Source organism: Phyllobates terribilis, unplaced genomic scaffold (genome assembly GCF_046119375.1).
Source record: "Phyllobates terribilis strain yellow unplaced genomic scaffold, ASM4611937v1 Scaffold_3__8_contigs__length_932513732, whole genome shotgun sequence".
Lineage (NCBI taxonomy): Eukaryota > Metazoa > Chordata > Amphibia > Anura > Dendrobatidae > Phyllobates > Phyllobates terribilis.
Window position 1 is genome coordinate 130,967,520 of NW_027362763.1, and position 20,779 is coordinate 130,988,298.

Below are 20,779 nucleotides of genomic sequence, written 5' to 3' on the forward strand. Positions count from 1 at the left end.
AAATTCCTTCCTGACTCCACATACGGCAATCAGACTAGTTCCCTGGATCAACGCCCTCTCAAGAATCTAGTATATACAACCTATAATCAGAGTCAGACTCATGGTGCATGGTATGGCAGATCATTGCCATACAGTGCACCATGACTATGACCCCAAAGACTAAACAAGGGAAGTAGGAAGAGGAGGGGAAGAAGACCAGCTGTGAAGAAGACCAGAGGACACAGGGAGAAGACAGAAGACAGGTGATGAAGCCTGGAGCGGGAAGAGGAGAAGGGGAGGAGGTGATCACCAGCGGAGAGCAGGGATGTTAATGGAGGGTAGGGAATGGAGGGAAGGGAAAGGAGATTAGGAAGGGATCGGAGGGCAGGGGTGAGGGGTCCCACCCTCGGGAAGAGGTAAAGCAGAAAATAAGACAACAAAAAAACATTTTTATTTCAATCAGGGGGAGATCGGAAGGCAGGGTTAAAGTTAAAAAAGAGGACAATAAAACATTTTTTTTTATAAACAAACAAAAATGTGAACAATTTTAACAATTTAAATAAGTATTAAATTAACAATATTTACAAAATGATAACAAAAATTGAATTGAAACATCACTACAGTTCTTCGTATCGATTGCCTGTATTTGTGTATCCATGCCTGGGGGAAACAATAGAATTCGAACACATGGGATACTGTGGGTGGGGGGGCAAGGCTTTGTGGATGCCAGATCCTCTGCACTGGTGTGCTGCAAAGTGGGTCCGGCATATGGGTCCAAGAATGTTGTTGAAAAGGGCCAGGGTCGATCAGAGTATGTACAGTAGAAGTTTCATTAAGTTCACCGGCTGCCGCTTTATTTAAAGTCTCAAACATGACCCTTTCTTCGTGCGCCCTCTGTCGGTCATCCAGCCTCTGTAGTCTCTCGCCAGCAAATGTTGCAAAGCTGTCCCGCTTGGCCTGGGTCTGCAGCAGTAGAATCTTGTTCGCCAGAGATATTAGATCTGGCGATGGCGGCAAGCTGGCCTTTCTTTTCCTTGATTTTCTTTGTCGCCGAGGCACAAGGTCTTCACTTGTAGAGGCCATAGGGTCTTCATTCGCCGATGCCATAGGTTCATCATTCCTTGACAGCTCACTCGCCTCCTCCATACCATGTTCAGTAGCCGGGATGTCGTCATCTTGCCGATGGTGCTGTGGGAACACAAAATTAAAGTTAAGATTTGGTTACAACATCCAGCAGGTATGTTATGACCAGCATGGGTACACGTGTACTAAAAAACAAATGTGAGGGGCAGCTAAACTATGGCATGTACATTGAAAGTATAAATGCTATTTACAGGGAAGCAAAGAAGGTACTTACATCTTCAACAGGGGAGTCAGTCCGGATGTCGGGGTCTTCTTCCGGGGTCGGCCGCATCGTACACGCCATTCGCCGAGGTAGCTCCTGGTCACGGGTGAAGGCAAGCAAGTCATAATACCATAATGTCGGCACATAAACCTCATCTGTGCCGGTACCCGACTTCTTTGACTTCTCCACCCGGTTGGGTTCTTTCTTATATACGGTGCGTAGACCCTGGATTTTTCTCTTCACCAGCTCTTCATCCACCTTCTCGTTGGGGCCATGCCTTTTAAAGAGGGCAATCAATTGCTGGTATGCCTCCCTCTTTTTCTCTCTATTGCAGTAGTCTGTTGATTTTATTTGCCAAAGGCACGGCAGGGAGCGGTAGAGGTCAATCATTTTCCTCACAAACTCTCCACTTTTGAAAGCCATCTGAAAAAGGATAGCATACAGTGAGCATACAGGAAACATTTTAAAACATAGTAAAAAATACTGCACACTCTTTGTTGACCCCCTTAAAAATGGCCTCCGATGCATAAGCAAATGTATACTTGTTGGGTGTGGCAAAAACCCACTAAAATAACTTACCGTGTAAACAAAGCAATATAGCTGCCTGAAGAACCAAAAAATCGATGTTGAGTCACAGCTGAAGAAAATCCACAAACCAGAACGCTTGTCAGGAACAAAGCCCAGATGAATGGAATCACAGCAGTAGAACGCTACTAGGATCCAAAAATCAGGACGCTGACAGGGCCTTAACAAATCCCAGATGAACGAATCTTGCCCGGAGAACACTGCTACGATCCGAAAGCAGAGCGCAGATAGGAACAAAGGAACGGAATTGCTGCGACGTCGCCTTATTTTAAACCTGCCGCCAATCAGAACGCTGTAGCGTACACCAAACGGAGATGAGGGGGCGCGTAAAAGTAATTTTATCCACGCCTTTGTGACACAGTACAATTCCTATCAAGGTGTGGATCGTTGAAATAGCTGCTGTGTGAAAGCGCCCCAACGACCAACGAGATCGTTAGTTAGATCGCTGGGGCGGCCGAAATCGTTGGCAAGTTCTGCATGTTTGACGGCTCCCCAACGATCTCTCCAGCGATCTCAAAACCGTGACGTAGTAACGATCTCGCTAGTGATCTCGTTATGTGTGACAGGGCCTTAAGTGAGCAGCTCATCCCCCCCAGCTCTTTCAGCTGCTCATAAAACTCAGCCCTATAATCCGGGCCCATTAAACACCTCTCAGCAATATGTGTGCTGGAGCCTGCTTCTCCGGGTCCTACATCACTGAGGCTTGGCACCTTGGGGACACATACCTCCCATCCACAACCTGTCTGGCTGCAACCTTACATATTTTATATGAAACCCTATATGAATGAGTCTAGATTTCTGCTGCTCCACAATATCAAGAGAGATGCGTAAGAGCGCCAAGCACTATGCCAAGTCTTTTCATTATAATATCTGTGCATTGAATTATGGTCAAGGAGAATGGACATCTGATATAATGCATGTATCACTCCTTTCACTTGTAAGGGAAATAAGAAAGTAGATAGGATCTACTCTGAAAGTGGTAATACCTGGTATGATAATCTTTTAATGGATAAGGCATGTACTTTTTTGGTATTTGGTGTCCCTCCTGTGTAAGCACCTTTTATGTTTTAATAATAATTTTTATTATATCTAATAAAAGATTAAATTTTATATATCAATCCTTGGGTTAGATTTCTTTTTACTGTGTTAAAAAAGGTAATTTCTGAAAACCTGGTATATGTTAACGTAAAAAAAAAGAGATCTGATAGAGTCTTCCATTTGCTTGAGCGGATTGATCTCCTTGACAAACAACATAAATGATCCGCTTCCCTCCAGGTATACGGAGACCTGCTTAATGCTAGAAAGGTGCTAAGGTCTTTAACAGATCAAACGTATACAAAATACCAAGATCGCATGTGAAGGTACTCATACGAATTTGCAGATAAATGTGGTAGCTCATTTGCAAGGAGGCTACCTCCATGCATGCAAAGGATATATGTATTCAATTTAAAAGGGCCACCCTGACCAGAAATTCATAACCCCACTGACAAAGCTGAATCATTTTTTTGCTATTATAATTCACTATATGATATTCATGAACAATACCATGACATGCCATCTAATATTCTGGAAACCAAAATTAACAAATAAATTATGGGCACTGCCCTTCCTTCCTTACAGATGCCTGAGCAGGAGGTACTAGACAAAGCTTTTGAAGCGCCCCCTGGGCCGTGGGGTACTCGGTAGCCGGGCCGGTCGGTGCTGATGGATGTCACGGTGGCAGTGACCCAATCCGTGACCCAGGGCGGTCAATTAAAGGGGAAAAGTAACAGGGGAATAAAGTTTTTAGAGATAATGTTTGTGACGCCACCTGTGGTATGCGGCTATATGGGGCCACCGCTGCGGTACAGATCCTCTGGAGCTGTTGGTGACACAGCAGAGTTGGTTCAGCTCTCCACAGGCAGAGCTTAGCTCCAGGGAAGGATATAGTGATGCTATGAGGTAGATGTTGCTGTGCAGTGTAGTGCAAGGCTGGTGATGGCGCAGCAATAATTCTAGGACACAGTGGGGTGTAGTCTTCAAGGTTTACTCACAGTTGTTAAGTTCCTCAGGTTACACTTTCCGGATTATAACCACCCACGTCATCCTGTGTTCACCAAGGAAGGGGTTCAGCAGCTCTCAAGTATTTCAGGAGTACTTAAACGGGACCCCATTCTACGTTCCTTTCTCGGTCGTCTTCCCTGCGCTGGCTCTCACCCTCCTGCCCTGCGCCTCACAGTCAGTGTCCCAAGCCGGTAGCCTCGGATCTTTGTCGGGCGACGTGCAGTCACCAGTACCCTCTGTGGCCACCTTTTCGGCGATGTAATTGTGGTGGCTGGCAGCTGCACCTTGCAAGTACAGTAGCCTCCGGTTATCTAGCAGAGCCTGATTGTTCTCCACTAGTTTAGGGTACGGTCACCTACTTTAGGGGACGGGAGCAGAGGGAAGGCTCCAGATATAGAGGGGATCCCAGGGGCACGGGTAGTGCAGGAAGTCACCCGTGCGCCCGAATCTATACGGACGTGGAGGAATCAGGCCGCATTAAAACCTTTTCAAAATCTAATGAATTATAACTTGAAACCCTTGCTCTGGTTTGGTCTTATTAATGTAATCAAAATTAACATTTTGCCAAAACTTCTTTATATATTCCAGACCGTTCCTGCCTGCTCCTCAGACCTTTTTCTCCCGTCTCAACAAGGCTATTAGCACGTTTTTATTGGAAACATCGAGGCCTAGGATACATTTTAAAATATTGTGTTTTCCCAAGAGTAAAGGGAGTACTTGTCTGCCTGATCTACAATAATACCATCAGTCTGCTATTCTTATAAGAGCAGTAGATTGGTTCAGGTCTGTGGAACAGAAGCAATGGGTAAAACTGGAATGGGACCTCTCTCTCTGGACACTCACATCTCTACCTTGGATTGACAAAATACATGTACAAACTAAACAACTACCAATACTCAATAAACACTTTTTGAAAACATGTGAGCAAGTCTAGACTCTTAATCTCATCATCTATATCACGTAGGTTGGGTCCATTAATGCCCTTGTTTGACAATCCAGATTTCCCCCTGCTTCAGGTGTGGACTCATTTCTAATCTGGGACAGATGGAATCAGGCTCTTTTTCTTCCTTCACAGAACTTAGTTGCTCTTGTCCAGGTAGGCATGTATCCTTGCTGTCTTATTTCCAGCTCAGGTCATTTATAAATTCTCACATATCTCTGACTAGTATAAAGGATGAACTCACTCCGTTAAAACCTTAATCACTCAAGTAGGTCCTTGTCCTTGTACTAAACTTCTATCCTCTATGTAGAGAATGAATTGGGTAGTCAAATTTCAGAGGAAGACTGGCAAAAAGCATTCATACTCTCTAACAAATTACCTATTACTTGCCGTTCTCAGGAGAAAAACTACAAGATTTTATCTTGATGGTACCGTTGTCCTACTATGCTACATAGTATCTTCCCCTCTGTGTCAGACCTGTGCTGGCGGAGTGCCGGTGCAGCCTGGTCTATGTAACATATATGGTGGGAATGCCCATTGGTTTGTGGGTTATGGAATTCAATTTTCTCACTGTACAATAGTCTCACTGGTAACAGAGTTACACCCTTCCCCAAATAGGCCTACTGTCCATTTCTCCGGATTCAACCACAAACGCAAAGAAAGATATCCTTAGGTACTTTCTAACAGCTGTTAAGTCAATTATTCCATGTCACTAGAAATCCACAAAACTCCCACTTTTGATGAATGGGTGGAAGAAGTTAACAATATTATGAAAATGGAAAACATGATTGCTCATGATAACAATCGCCTAAAGCTTTTCATCGCCAATGGACATGTTTGGTATTATTCAGTGAGGGGAATGACCTTGCAATCTGGTTGTCAGAAGATAATACTTAAAACAGAATGTCGTGGTAGATGTGGCCTCTTCTGAAGTGGTGGTTTCATTAAGTCGTGGTTTTTGTTTTTTCTTGTTCCAGGCCACTTCCTTTTCCTTCTCATTCTTTCTCTTTCTGCTCTCCATTCTTCTTTACATTTTTCTAGCACACGCATCATTATTTGGTTCATGTAAGAGCTTATATTAATACCTGATCAATCTGGTTATATTTATAGTCTAGTGTTTAACGATAACGTAATACTAACAACTGTCAACTTTTTTGTCATTATTGAACATAATTGAAATGTTCTGTTTTCAAATCAATGTTGTTAAAACCCAATAAAAAAGGGAGCGGCTCTGGAGCTGCGCTCAGTGAGTGACAAGACACCGCTTCTGAGCTCAGCTCCGGGGCCTGCCTGCTGCAGAGGCTCATTCTTCCCTGCTCATTGGCGTCAGCGGTCAGAGGATTACAGAGGGGTACATTTCCAGACAGGTGAGTATATGGATTTTATTATTTTATTCTTATTTCTACACAGGGACACTGCAGGAGCAGACTCTACTACTACCCTCATCATTGTCCCTGCTGGTGCTCATCGCAGCGCTGGCAGAAACCATGATGAGGGCAGTGTTCAGCACCCAGCACTTGGGAACAGCGTTAACTGTAGCGCTGATTCACAAGCCCTGGTATGTGTCACACTGATGACACACGGATGTCATCCATGTGTGTTCAGCGTGAGACACTTTTGCGGACCATGCATCTGCAAAAAAATGGACATGTTAGCGTGTGGAGCACACAAACACACGGTCCGTGGAAACACACTGACATGTGCTCAGACCCATAAATTTGAATGGGTCTACGGGTGTCAGTGTCTCCAGTACGTGTGGAAACTGTCACCACATGTACTGGAAACATGGATGTGTGAAAGAGCCCTTACTGCATGTAAGAATTCAGGATGCTAGGAAGTTGTCATTTTTTCCTGGTGGTGACTATGGTAAAGTCTATTTTCTGGCTAAGTAGAATGGCTTATTTACGATACCACTTAAAAATTACACTTTATAAACTCTTAAAGTCTTCCCTTAGGCTAATGTGCACATGGAATGACTGAGACGCTGGCGCAGCAGCCAAGTTTTCCCAGTCGAAGCTGCTTCAGAAAAGCACCGGTGGTCATTTTCCTAAAGCAACTTTACCAGTGGTATTGCCTTTATACTTGTGGCTGGCAACTTATTCTTAACTGTAAACTATAGATAGTGGGTGGCTTCTGAGCACAAGCCATTCCAGGTATGAGAATGTCACCTTTTATATCTGCTTAACGGCTCATTCAGATGTCCAATTTTTTTAGTTTTTCGAGAAAATCGGACCGATTATTCGGATCCAACTCTGATCAAAGTTTTATTAGAGTGTGCTATGAGTGTCATCTGATGTTCATGTTCATAAACATACAGGGAAAATATATATAGTTGTATCGTGTTAGCTAGTAGATAGAAAAGTATCAAAATTTGAGAGTCCTCAGTGGGTGATACCTTTTAATGGCTAACTGAAAAGATGGTAACAAGTTGCAAGCTTTTGAGACTACTCAGGTCTCTTCATCAGGCATAGTATAACACAAAATCTGAAGAGTCACATATTTATACACAATGGGACACAGAAATAATGTAATAGATGAGATAGGTAATGTAAAGCATTGCTTTTACTGTGGGAGAAAGATAAACAGTTCTGGCCTTAAATATTGGATTAGTTCATAGATAAGGACCGTGAAAGTTTTATTGTCCGGTGATTAAGGTCTGGTCCAGGGTTATGATGACCCCAAAGTTCTGAGGAGTACATTCCTTAGTTGATGTAGAATGTAGAAGGTCACCATCAGTTTATATTCCCAAACTTTTCTGTCTCTCTGAGATTTGAAGTTACATTTTAATACCAATAATTTCATGTCTGTGATGTTGTAATCAGGGAAACAAAAATTCTTGGCCACAGGTAGATCTATTTTTTCTTCTTTTATTGTGTGACGATGAGAATTCATTCTTGTCCTAAGTTTTTGTCCTTTCTCCCCTACATACAGACCCCAGATGGACATTTGGTGCATATAATTAAGTACACCACATTAGATGTGATGAAGCTGAAAGTACCTGGGATCTTGTAGTTCTGATGTGAAGTGAGGATCTTTATCTTGTCTGTGGTCATTATAAATGGACAGGTTTTACATTTTTTCTGGTTGCGGGGAAAGGTACCTGTAGCTGGTGGAGATGATAGGGAGCTTCTAACAATGATGCTTCTTAAATTTGGGGGCTGCCTGAAACACAGAAGTGGGGGGTCTGGAAATATGGATTGTAATGAGGGCATCTTTTTGTAGTAAGGGTTGTAGTTTCCGTGCAGCTCTCCTTAGCACCTCCAGATTTGGATTGTTGGTGACTACTAGAGGCACCCGGTTGCTTTCTTGTTTAGTCTTGTAATGTAGGAGATGATTCCTTGAAATTCTGGTGGCTCTTCTAATCTGGTTCTCAATTGTTCTTGGATGGTAGCCCTGACTCAAAAAGGTCTTTCTGAGGCCACCAATGTGTTTGTCTCTATCCATAGGGTTGCACCAAATGTCCATCTGGGGGTCTGTATGTAGGGGAGAAAGGACAAAAACGTAGGACAAGGATGAATTCTCATCGACACACAATGAAAGAAGAAAAAATAGATCTACCTGTGGCCAAGCATTTTTGTTTCCTGATCACAACATTGCATACATGAAATTATTGGTATTGAAAGTAACTTCAAATCTCAGAGAAACAGAAAAGTTTGGGAATATAACTTGATGATGACACCTTCAGAGCAGGAATGAATGTGGCGCATGGATTTATGTCATTCTACATCAACTAAGGAATGTGCTCCTCAGAACTTGGGGGTCATCATAACCCTGGACCAGACCTCAATCACTGGTCAATAAAACTTTCACAGTCCTTATCTATGAACTAATCCAATATTTAAGGCCAGAACTGTTTATCTTTCTCACACAGTAATAGCTCTGCTTTACGTTACTTGTCTCATCTATTACATTATTTCTGTGTCCCATTGTGTATAAATATGTGACTCTTCAGATTTTGTGTTATACTATGCCTGATGAAGAGACCTGAGTAGTCTCAAAAGCTTGCAACTTGTGACCATCTTTTTAGTTAGGCATTAAAAGGTATCAACCACTGAGGATTCTCAAATCTTAATATTTTTCATGTTCATGAAGAAATGAAAAAAAATAAATTCTCCAACTTCCCCATTCTGACAGTCCATGAAAATCGGATGTCATTCAAGGGCGGTCCGATTTTTGCATCGAGCTATTGACTTATGTTGTTGATTTTGATTCAGTCCCCAGATCAAAATCAGACATGTCTCCGATATTGTCTGCCGATTGCTCGACCCGAGGAAAAAGTGGGACATGTGAATGGCTCAGTAGAGTATCATAAGTTTGAGTGCTATTCGTGAAAATCGAAGACAGTATTCTTGTGCAAAAACTGGATATCTGAATGAGGTATTAGGGTTTCTGAACCTTGAAGCACTTAAAAGAAGTGACGTCAAAGAGAACATGTGTACAGTAATGTAGTTTTAACATTGCTATGTATTAGGTTCATTTTATGGAGCAGTTTTGCTTTTTCAGGTGGATTCTGGGCGGAACCCTTCTGAAAAAGCCGTTGCTTGCATGAAGCCTAACTGTTTTATAGTATTCATTTACCTGAGGCTCAATGAGCATTTTGTATCCATTTTATTTTCATATATCGTAAGTAGTGTTGAGCATTCCGATACTGAAATATCGAGTATCGGCCGATATTCGCGGTATCGGAATTCCGATACTTAATTCCGATACTTTTACAATATCGAATACCGGAATCGGAAGTTCCCATAATGCCTGCGCTCTACAGTGTCTCTGAAGGATGACAAGCTGGGTGGCAGCGCTCAGCTGAGATCCAGCCTGTCATCAGAATGCCATCCCAGCGTGGGAGAATTCTCCTGATTGTTTAAAAGCCGGCGGGCGGTAAAAAGCCGCCGGCTTTTAAACAATTACACAGCCCCATACTGCTTCCCGGCAGCCTCCCACCTCGATCCTCCGCTCCTCTCGCCACCTCCAATCCCAATCGTAAATTAGGACCGGGCGGGGAGCGCAGCACCAAGGAGCGGGGAGCGAAGGACCCAGGCGGGGAAGCCGGCAGTGAAAAGACTTCACCGCCGGCTTTCCCGTTCTGTGCTGCGCTTTCCCGCTGGTTATTTCAAATGAACAGCTGAGGTATCAGGTGATGCCGATCAGCTGTTCATTTGAAGTAGCCGCGGTGCCCTCAGAGGGTTCATGTGAGTTCATGCTTGACTGCATTGCAAGAACTCACATGAACTTTCCCACGGCCACAGAGGTCAGCCTCACCTCCCAGACCATCAGCCCGTCATGATTGGTGTGTGTGGGTGTCTGTGCGATGTCTGCGGGTGTGCGCGATGTCTGTGCGATGTGTGCGGGTGTGCGCGGTGTCTGTGCGATGTCTGCGAGTGTGTGCGGGTGTGCGCTGTGTCTGTGCGATGTGTGCGGGTGTGTGCGTGCAGGCAGACATAGGCCGATGTGACACTACTACTCCCACCGGCCTATGTCTGTCCCCCATCCACTCGTGCCAGCAGGATCAGCTCGATGGGAGCAGTAGTTCCCATCAGCCTGATCCTGCTATTTAAATTGCCCTACTGTGTCCCCAATAAATTTTAAATACATGTCATTGGTGGCCAGTGGTTGCCTACAATAAATTAGTTCATACATTACCTGTCCCCGCCGATCGCCACCTAAAATAAAGTAAAAAATAAAAAACTACACCTATACTCACCTAGACACCTAATTCCCCGAAGCCATCGATCTCCTGTAATAAAATTTAAAATAATAAACCACAACCTTATCCTTACCCCTCCGTAGTAGTTCACGAGTGTCCCACGAAGATCTCCAGTTCAGAGCAGCCACATAGAATGTGACCGCTCTGAACCGCTGCCGCCGCTAGAATGATGGGGCCGTAAAGCAGCCCCGTCACTGCATAAGTGGGTTCACCGGAGTTCAGGCAGCGCTGCTCCGGTTAGCTCCTTTACGGCCCTGCTGTATCGTGAGAAATTCCCACGGTACAGCAGTGCCGTAAAGGAGGTCTCCGGAGCTGCGCTCCGGTGACCTCAGTCAGTGGCTCCCGCTGCCGGGAGCGGACGTGTTCCCGGCAGCGTGAGCTTACAGCAGCCATGCACAGCTGTCACCATCTCCAGATGTGACAGCTGTGCATGGGAGATCAGCGCAGGAACGTGGACAGGTAACCATTTTTTTTTTTTAGTAAACTAAGAATTAAATAAAATGGTGTGTTTTATTTCAAATAAATTATTTTTTTCTGGGTGTAGTGTGTTTTTTCTTTTTAACACTTTGTAGGTTAGTAATGGGGGTGTCTTATAGACGCCCATCATTACTAACCTGGGCTTCATGGCAGCTGGCGCTGACATGAACCCCAGCTCTATTACCCCCTGCCACCGCACCAGGGCAGCGTGGAAGAGCGAGGCTAAGTGCCAGAGTTGGCGCATCCTATGGATGCGCCATTTCTGGGGCGGCTGACGGCTGGTGTTTCTAGCCTGGGAGGGGGCCAATATTCATGGCACCCTTCCTGGGCTATTAATATCAGCCCCCAGCTGTCTGCCTAGCCTTTGCTAGCTATTAAAATAGGGGGGACCCCACGTCATTTTTTTGGGGGGGTCCCCCATTTTAATAGCTAGTAAAGGCTAGGTATTCAGCTGGGGGCTGATATTAGTAGTCTGGGAAGCTCCGTGGGTATTACCCCCTTCCAAGGCTTCAAACATCTGCCCCAGCTGTCTGCTTAACCTCCGCTAGAGACTAAAATTATGGGGGATCCCACGCCAATTTTTTTTTTATATAAATCCTTTATTTTAACACTAAATGACATTTGAGGAGTTAATAAGGATGCAGTCCCTAAATTATTATTTATTTTTTAATTAATTTTTCCCAAAAATTTTGACGTGGGCTTTGCTATATTTTTGTTTGCCAGCCAGGTACAGCATCCAGCTTCTATGAACGCGCCATTTTCCGGGGTGGCTGCGGACTGCAATTTGCAGCGGGGGGGGGGCCAGAAAGCTTGGACCTCCCTGCGCTGCAGATTCCATCCCCCAGCTGCCTAGTTGTACCTGGCTGGACACAAAAATAGGGAGAAGCCCCACGTATTTTTTTTTTAAATTATTTCATGAAATTCATGAAATAATAAAGAAAAAAAGGGCTTCCCTATATTGTTGTGTCCGGCCAGGTACAAATAGGCAGCTGGTGGTTGGGGGCAGCCCGTTCCTGCCTGCTGTACCTGGCTGGACCCAAATATAGTGCGAAGCCCCACGTCAATTTTTTTTTAATTATTTCAGGAAATTCATGAAATAATTAAAAAAAAATTGATGTGGGGCTTCGCCCTATATTTGTGTCCAGCCAGGTACAGCAGGCAGGAACGGGCTGCCCCCAACCACCAGCTGCCTATTTGTACCTGGCCGGACACAACAATATAGGGAAGCCCTTTTTTTCTTTATTATTTCATGAATTTCATGAAATAATTAAAAAAAAAAATACGTGGAGCTTCGCCCTATTTTTGTGTCCAGCCAGGTACAACTAGGCAGCTGGGGGCTGGAATCTGCAGCGCAGGGAGACCCAAGCTTTCTGGGCCCCACCCGCTGCAAATTGCAATCCGTAGCCGCCCCGGAAAATGGCGCGTTCATAGAAGCGCCATCTTCTGGCGCTGTACCCAACTCATCCAGGGCCCTGGTGCGGTGGCTCACTGGGTAATAAGGGGTTAAGGCCAGCTTGGCATTATCAGCTGGCCCTAAGCCCGAAATTCATGGGGTCACGCCAATATTAGACATGACCACCATGAATTTCTAGTAAAGTATTTAAAAAAAACACAACACCCAGAATAAAGTCCTTTAATTGAAATAAAGACACAATTCTTTATTGTTCTAAATTAAACTATACTTACCATCACGCCCATTCCAGCTGAAGCCAACGATCTCCTGCAATAAAAGAAAAATAATAAACCAACATCATCCTTACCTTTCCATGGTTCCCACGACAGCTTCAGCTCTGCTACATCGAGATGACAGGCTGGACCGCAGCAGAACGCTGCCATCCAGCCTGTCATCCCGCGGACACTGAGAAGCGCAGGCATGCTTGCGCTCCTCAGTGTCTCTCTGTGACGGCATCCAGATGAGCCGAGGTCATGTCCAATGAACTCGGCTCACCTCATGCTCGTCACTGACAGCGTGGGAAAATTCTCACGCTGAAGCGCTGAGTACAGGAGAATTTTCCCACGCTGTCAGTGACGTGCATGAGGTGAGGTCATGTCCAATGAACTCGGCTCACCTCATGCATGTCACTGACAGCGTGGGAGAATTCTCCTGCACTCAGCGCTTCAGCGTGAGAATTCTCCCACGCTGTCAGTGACGTGCATGAGGTGAGCTGAGTTCATTGGACATGACCTCACCTCATGCACGTCACTGACAGCGTGGGAAAATTCTCACGCTGAAGCGCTGAGTGCAGGAGAATTCTCCCACGCTGTCAGTGACGTACATGAGGTGAGCCGAGTTCATTGTCGGCTCATCTGGATGCCGTCACAGAGAGACACTGAGGAGCGCAAGCATGCCTGCGCTTCTCAGTGTCCGCGGGATGACAGGCTGGATGGCAGCGTTCTGCTGCGGTCCAGCCTGTCATCTCGATGTAGCAGAGCTGGAGCCATCGTGGGAACCATGGAAAGGTAAGGATGAGGTTGCTTTATTATTTTACTTTTATTGCAGGAGATCGTTGGCTTCAGCTGGAATGGGCGTGATGGTAAGTATGGTTTAATTTAGAACAATAAAGAATTGTGTGTTTATTTCAATTAAAGGACTTTATTCTGGGTGTTTGTGGTTTTTTTTAACTTTGACTATGGGGTTAGTAATGGGGGTGTCTTATAGACGCCTCTCCATTACTAACCTGGGCTTGATGTCAGCTGGCATTATAAGCTGACATCAACCCCAGCCCTATTACCCCACTGCCACCGCTACAGGGCAGTGGGAAGAGCGAGGCTAAGTGCCAGAATTGGCGCATCCTACTTCATGTAGAATTAACCTACAAGGAAAGAAAGGGTTTATTTTCATTCCGATATTAGTGTCCCATTGACTTGCATTGGTTTCCGGTATCGGAATCGGCGATATCCGATACTTTTTGAGTATCGGTCCGATCCAATCCGATACGATATTTCCTGATATCGGAAGGTATCGCTCAACACTAACCGTAAGTGATTTATGAAGCAGCATATAAAAGTATATAGCAATGAAATATAATTATTTGACTATTTAGCTTTTATGTCTTTCGAAGCCAATGTAACCCTTCGGGCAATGTGATCATTACTCATATGATGTACAGTACAGACCAAAAGTTTGGACACACCTTCTGATTTAAAGATTTTTCTGTATTTTCTTGACTTTGAAAATTGTACATTCACACTGAAGGCATCAAAACTATGAATTAACACATGTGGAATTATATACTTAACAAAAAGTGTGAAACAACTGAAAATATGTCTTATATTCTAGGTTCTTCAATGTAGCCACCTTTTGCTTTGACGACTGCTTTGCACACTCTTGGCATTCTCTTGATGAGTTTCAAGAGGTAGTCACCAGAAATGGTCTTCCAACAATCTTGAAGGAGTTCCCAGAGATGCTTAGCACTTGTTGGTCCTTTTGCCTTCACTCTGCGATCCAGCTCACCCCAAACCATCTCAATTGGGTTCAGGTCAGGTGACTTTGGAGGCCAGGTCATCTGGCGTAGCACCCCATCACTCTCTTACTTGGTCAAATAGCCCTTACACAGCCTGGAGGTGTGTTTGGGGGTCATTGTCCTGTTGAAAAATAAATGATGGTCCAACTAAACGTAAACCGGATGGAATAGCATGTCGCTGCAAGATGCTGTGGTAGCCATGCTGGTTCAGTGTGCCTTCAATTTTGAATAAATCCCCAACAGTGTCACCAGCAAAGCACCCCCACACCATCACACCTCCTCCTCCATGCTTCACGGTTGGAACCAGGCATGTAGAGTCTATCCGTTCACCTTTTCTGTGTCGCACAAAGACATGGTGGTTGGAACCAAAGACATCAAATCAGACCAAAGCATAGATTTCCACTGGTCTAATGTCCATTCCTTGTGTTCTTTAGCCCAAACAAGTCTCTTCTGCTTGTTGCCTGTCCTTACCAGTGGTTTCCTAGCAGCTATTTTACCATGAAGTGTTGCACAAAGTCTCATCTTAACAATTGTTGTAGAGGTGTGTCTGCTGCTAGATCTCTGTGTGGCATTGACCGGGTCTCTAATCTGAGCTGCTGTTAACCTGCGATTTCTGAGGCTGGTGACTCGGATAAACTTATCCTCAGAAGCAGAGGTGACTCTTGGTCTTCCTTTCCTGGGGCGGTTCTCATGTGAGCCAGTTTCTTTGTAGCGCTTGATGGTTTTTGCAACTGCACTTGGGGACACATTCAAAGTTTGCCCAATTTTTCAGACTGACTGACCTTCATTTCTTAAAGTAATGATGGCCACTCGTTTTTCTTGCCATAATACAAATTCTAACAGTCTATTCAGTAGGACTTTCAGCTGTGTATCTACCTGACTTCTGCACAACACAACTGATGGTCCCAACCCCATTTATAAGGCAAGAAATCCCACTTGTTAAACCTGACAGGGCACACATGTGAAGTGAAAACCATTTCCGGTGACTACCTCTTGAAGCTCATCAAGAGAATGGCAAGAGTGTGCAAGGCAGTCATCAAAGCAAAAGGTGGCTACTTTGAAGAACCTAGAATATAAGACATATTTTCAGTTGTTTCACACTTTTTTGTTAAGTATATAATTCCACATGTGTTAATTTATAGTTTTGATGTCTTCAGTGTGAATGTACAATTTTCATAGTCATGAAAATACAGAAAAATCTTTAAATGAGAAGGTGTGTCCAAACTTTTTGTCTGTACTGTATATGTGATACGGGTAATTTTAGATTTGACTATTTTTTGGGGGGGCTTTTTTTTTATCTGTGTGCTTTTTTGTTCTCATAATATATAATTTAGGTAAAACAAAAACGAGATGCGGGCCTTGTTTTCTCAACCTCCCCGCTAAGCTTTTTGTATAAGTCATCTAATTTAATCTGGAAAGACAGATGATGTATTAAACTGAAAACTGCATACAGATAAAATTCCACTCACTTGTTTAAAGTGATGAGAAAAGCACACTGATCCTGACAGCACCTTTTAATCCAGTCACACAAATAGATTTCAGCATGCTGTCTAGAATGAATTATCAGCGACATCACTTTTGGAGAGGTTTTCAAATTGTTTGGCTTAAAACACTCAACATTTTACCACTGCAAATCCTTGTGTGATACACGACAATGTAAACAAATCAAAGGGGGGGTGTGTGATTAGGAAAAATGGTTAAATGTTTTTCTGAAACAGCACCACTTTTAATTAAAGGTTGTGTTTGGTATTGCGGCTCAGTTTTGTAGCACCCCACTACCTGCTCAAAGAAAAAATAAGTAATCTTTCTTTCCCTTTTTCTTATTAGCAAGGGTTGTTTTTGTTTTTTTTACTTCTAAATTCTTTTATGTAATTTTTCTCCAATTTATAAGAAACATTTTTACACTATTTATTATTATTATTATTATTTATTATTATAGCGCCATTTATTCCATGGCGCTTTACATGTGAAATCTAAAACCACTTTGGAGAGCCCCAACATTCAGAGACTTCAATCTCATAAGGACATCTGTGTCTAGAAAATCTCAGCAGCTTGCTCAAAATATAAATAAAGACTTACAATCCTCATAGTCTTTAGTTAGTAGTGCACCGCTCCACTGCCACACTGCTTCCTGCTTGCTAAAGGCCAGACAATGTGAACTGAGGTCTAAGATGGCAGACATACAAGAAACAGAGGCATGTTCACACTAGCAAAAAAGAAGCAAGACAAAAATATATCTCATACCCTACCATAATTATATATAAATGTAAAGCAAAATTGCATAATAAATATAGGGTACTTAGTGAACTATTTTTGATCAAAAAAAGTATACAAGCCGTCCCACCAGCGGCAAGGTGACCCTAAATTGGGACGGTACCTATACTGCCTATATTAAAAACCTTACTGTATATCAAAGTTGAAGTAATGCATATAAAAGGGTAGACAAATAGGACCGGGTCCCAACTCCAGACCACCTAGGCCCGTGGTAAGCTACATATATACCAATCAGCTCAACAAAGGGCATGCCACACCCTTAAATTGCACAGAATGCAAACAAGTCAAAAAACCAGACAATGTGAACTGAGGTCTAAGATGGCAGACATACAAGAAACAGAGGCATGTTCACACTAGCAAAAAAGAAGCAAGACAAAAATATATCTCATACCCTACCATAATTATATATAAATGTAAAGCAAAATTGCATAATAAATATAGGGTACTTAGTGAACTATTTTTGATCAAAAAAAGTATACAAGCCGTCCCACCAGCGGCAAGGTGACCCTAAATTGGGACGGTACCTATACTGCCTATATTAAAAACCTTACTGTATATCAAAGTTGAAGTAATGCATATAAAAGGGTAGACAAATAGGACCGGGTCCCAACTCCAGACCACCTAGGCCCGTGGTAAGCTACATATATACCAATCAGCTCAACAAAGGGCATGCCACACCCTTAAATTGCACAGAATGCAAACAAGTCAAAAAACCAGACAATGTGAACTGAGGTCTAAGATGGCAGACATACAAGAAACAGAGGCATGTTCACACTAGCAAAAAAGAAGCAAGACAAAAATATATCTCATACCCTACCATAATTATATATAAATGTAAAGCAAAATTGCATAATAAATATAGGGTACTTAGTGAACTATTTTTGATCAAAAAAAGTATACAAGCCGTCCCACCAGCGGCAAGGTGACCCTAAATTGGGACGGTACCTATACTGCCTATATTAAAAACCTTACTGTATATCAAAGTTGAAGTAATGCATATAAAAGGGTAGACAAATAGGACCGGGTCCCAACTCCAGACCACCTAGGCCCGTGGTAAGCTACATATATACCAATCAGCTCAACAAAGGGCATGCCACACCCTTAAATTGCACAGAATGCAAACAAGTCAAAAAACCAGACAATGTGAACTGAGGTCTAAGATGGCAGACATACAAGAAACAGAGGCATGTTCACACTAGCAAAAAAGCTGATTGGTATATATGTAGCTTACCACGGGCCTAGGTGGTCTGGAGTTGGGACCCGGTCCTATTTGTCTACCCTTTTATATGCATTACTTCAACTTTGATATACAGTAAGGTTTTTAATATAGGCAGTATAGGTACCGTCCCAATTTAGGGTCACCTTGCCGCTGGTGGGACGGCTTGTATACTTTTTTTGATCAAAAATAGTTCACTAAGTACCCTATATTTATTATGCAATTTTGCTTTACATTTATATATAATTATGGTAGGGTATGAGATATATTTTTGTCTTGCTTCTTTTTTGCTAGTGTGAACATGCCTCTGTTTCTTGTATGTCTGCCATCTTAGACCTCAGTTCACATTGTCTGGTTTTTTGACTTGTTTGCATTCTGTGCAATTTAAGGGTGTGGCATGCCCTTTGTTGAGCTGATTGGTATATATGTAGCTTACCACGGGCCTAGGTGGTCTGGAGTTGGGACCCGGTCCTATTTGTCTACCCTTTTATATGCATTACTTCAACTTTGATATACAGTAAGGTTTTTAATATAGGCAGTATAGGTACCGTCCCAATTTAGGGTCACCTTGCCGCTGGTGGGACGGCTTGTATACTTTTTTTGATCAAAAATAGTTCACTAAGTACCCTATATTTATTATGCAATTTTGCTTTACATTTATATATAATTATGGTAGGGTATGAGATATATTTTTGTCTTGCTTCTTTTTTGCTGCTTGCTAAAGGGCATTGTGCTCCTGATTGTTTGACAATTAAAGCCAGTAGCACAACTGCACTCTTGGTGCAAACTATGCGCTCTTTGATGATGCAAGCAGAGACAGCTTTGCCTCTGCAACATCGCAGGAGTGCAGTGACACTGCAGCTCGCAGAATTTAGCTGCTGCTCTCTCACTTCCTCCGAATGTATGTGATTCGTCTGAAGGTGGTGAGAGTGAAGACAGTGCTGATTGGCCTCAGGGATTGCGTGACATAATAATGTGATGCAAGCCCCGGGAGAGTCAGTGCCAACACTGTTGGAACAGCATCAGCACCAGAGGTGAGTATAAGGGCTCGCTCATTAGATGCGCCAATTCGGGCACTTTGCCCGGCTCTTCCCAATTGCTCCAGTGCAGTGGCAATCGGGGTAATAGTTTATGAGGTTGATGTAAGCTTTGTAATGTCAGGTGGCATCAAGCCCACGGGTCAGTAATGGAGAGGTGTGTATCAGACACCCCCATGACTAGCCTAGTATTTTAAAAAAAAACACACACACAGGAAAAAAGTTTATTTTAGAAAACAGTCCCTCACACCTCGTTCACTAATTTATTATAAAGCAAAAAAAACAACCATGATGATCCAACGTAATCCAGCGAATCAAAAGAAGTAGTCCAAAAATGGAACCCTGAAAGGCATAATAAGAGAGTTAAATAAACAACAACAAGAAACACACCCTCATTCACCAATTTATTATTAAATAAAAACTCCCACAGCTCCAACGTAATCCATTTGGGTTCCCACGATGTCCGTCCAGCGATTCTGTATGTCGGATCTTCATGTTTTTTTTTGCTTTTCAATAAATTGGTGAATAAGGTGTAGTGGTGTGTTTTTTTTAAAACTATTTTTTCCTGTGTTTTTTATTTATTTATTTTGATTACTGGGTTAGTAATGAGAGTCTCTGATAGACAGACACCTCTCCTTTACTAATCCCTGGGCTTGATGCCAGCTGATACTACACAGCTGACATCAAACCCCATAAATTATTAGCCCGTTTGGCACCGCACTAGTGCAATCAGGAAGAGCCGTGTAAACTGTCTGAATTGGCGCAACTAATAAATGTGCCAATTTGGGGCAGCTGGGGGCTTCTATTTTTAGGCTAGGAAGGGTAAAATAACCATGGACCTTCCTAGCCTGTTAATATAAGCCCACACCTGTCTGCTTTACCTGGGCTAGTTATCAAAAATAGGGTGGACTGCTCGTCATTTTTTAAAATAATTTATTTATTATATAGATGAGTCTTTGGGTGTGTTTGCACTGCGTAAACGCACTTTACTTCTTATGTCTTTTTTTTAAATTGTGGATTTCCTGCATATCATACAAGTCTACGGAGAAACTTCGCACGGAAGACTGAGCATTCCCTCAAGAGAAATTAACATGCTGTGGATTAGAATCTCACATTGCAGGTGATTTTACACAGCATAAAAAAGAAGCACAGTGGGCATGGGATTTCTACTAATCTCATTCACTGTACTTGTACTATACAACACAGCATTTCAGACGCAGCAAAAATAAGTTGCGTCCAAAACACTTATATTCCTGATCATGAACACGCAGCCCAAGTGTTATTATTTTACTAGGGGGAAACATAGGGATCGAGAAGGCATTATCTGAGTAAATTAAGCTGTGGAGAAAGATTCTCATGCAGATTATGTGGCCCATAGATCTTAACAACTCATTTATATATAAGAAAAACTTGGATTTCTCTGGAATAAGACATTGGACCCAAAGATACCAAGATAGCATTTTATCCGGCTTCTGTCAGAATTCCTGTTTTCCTTCTACAGTTTAACCACTGGTGGCTGCTATTATTAACCTTAATATATGTGCAATCCCACTCCTTCCCACTCCTTGCTGTTGTGTTTTGCAATTGCCCTTGCACTAAAATGGCAGATTCTGAACCTGTGGGATCCAACTTGTTTCCTGTTTGGGCCTACTTAAAGCTGCATGGATCTCTCACTCATTGCTTGAGTATTGTGTCTAGCTGTTAGCCTAGTTCCA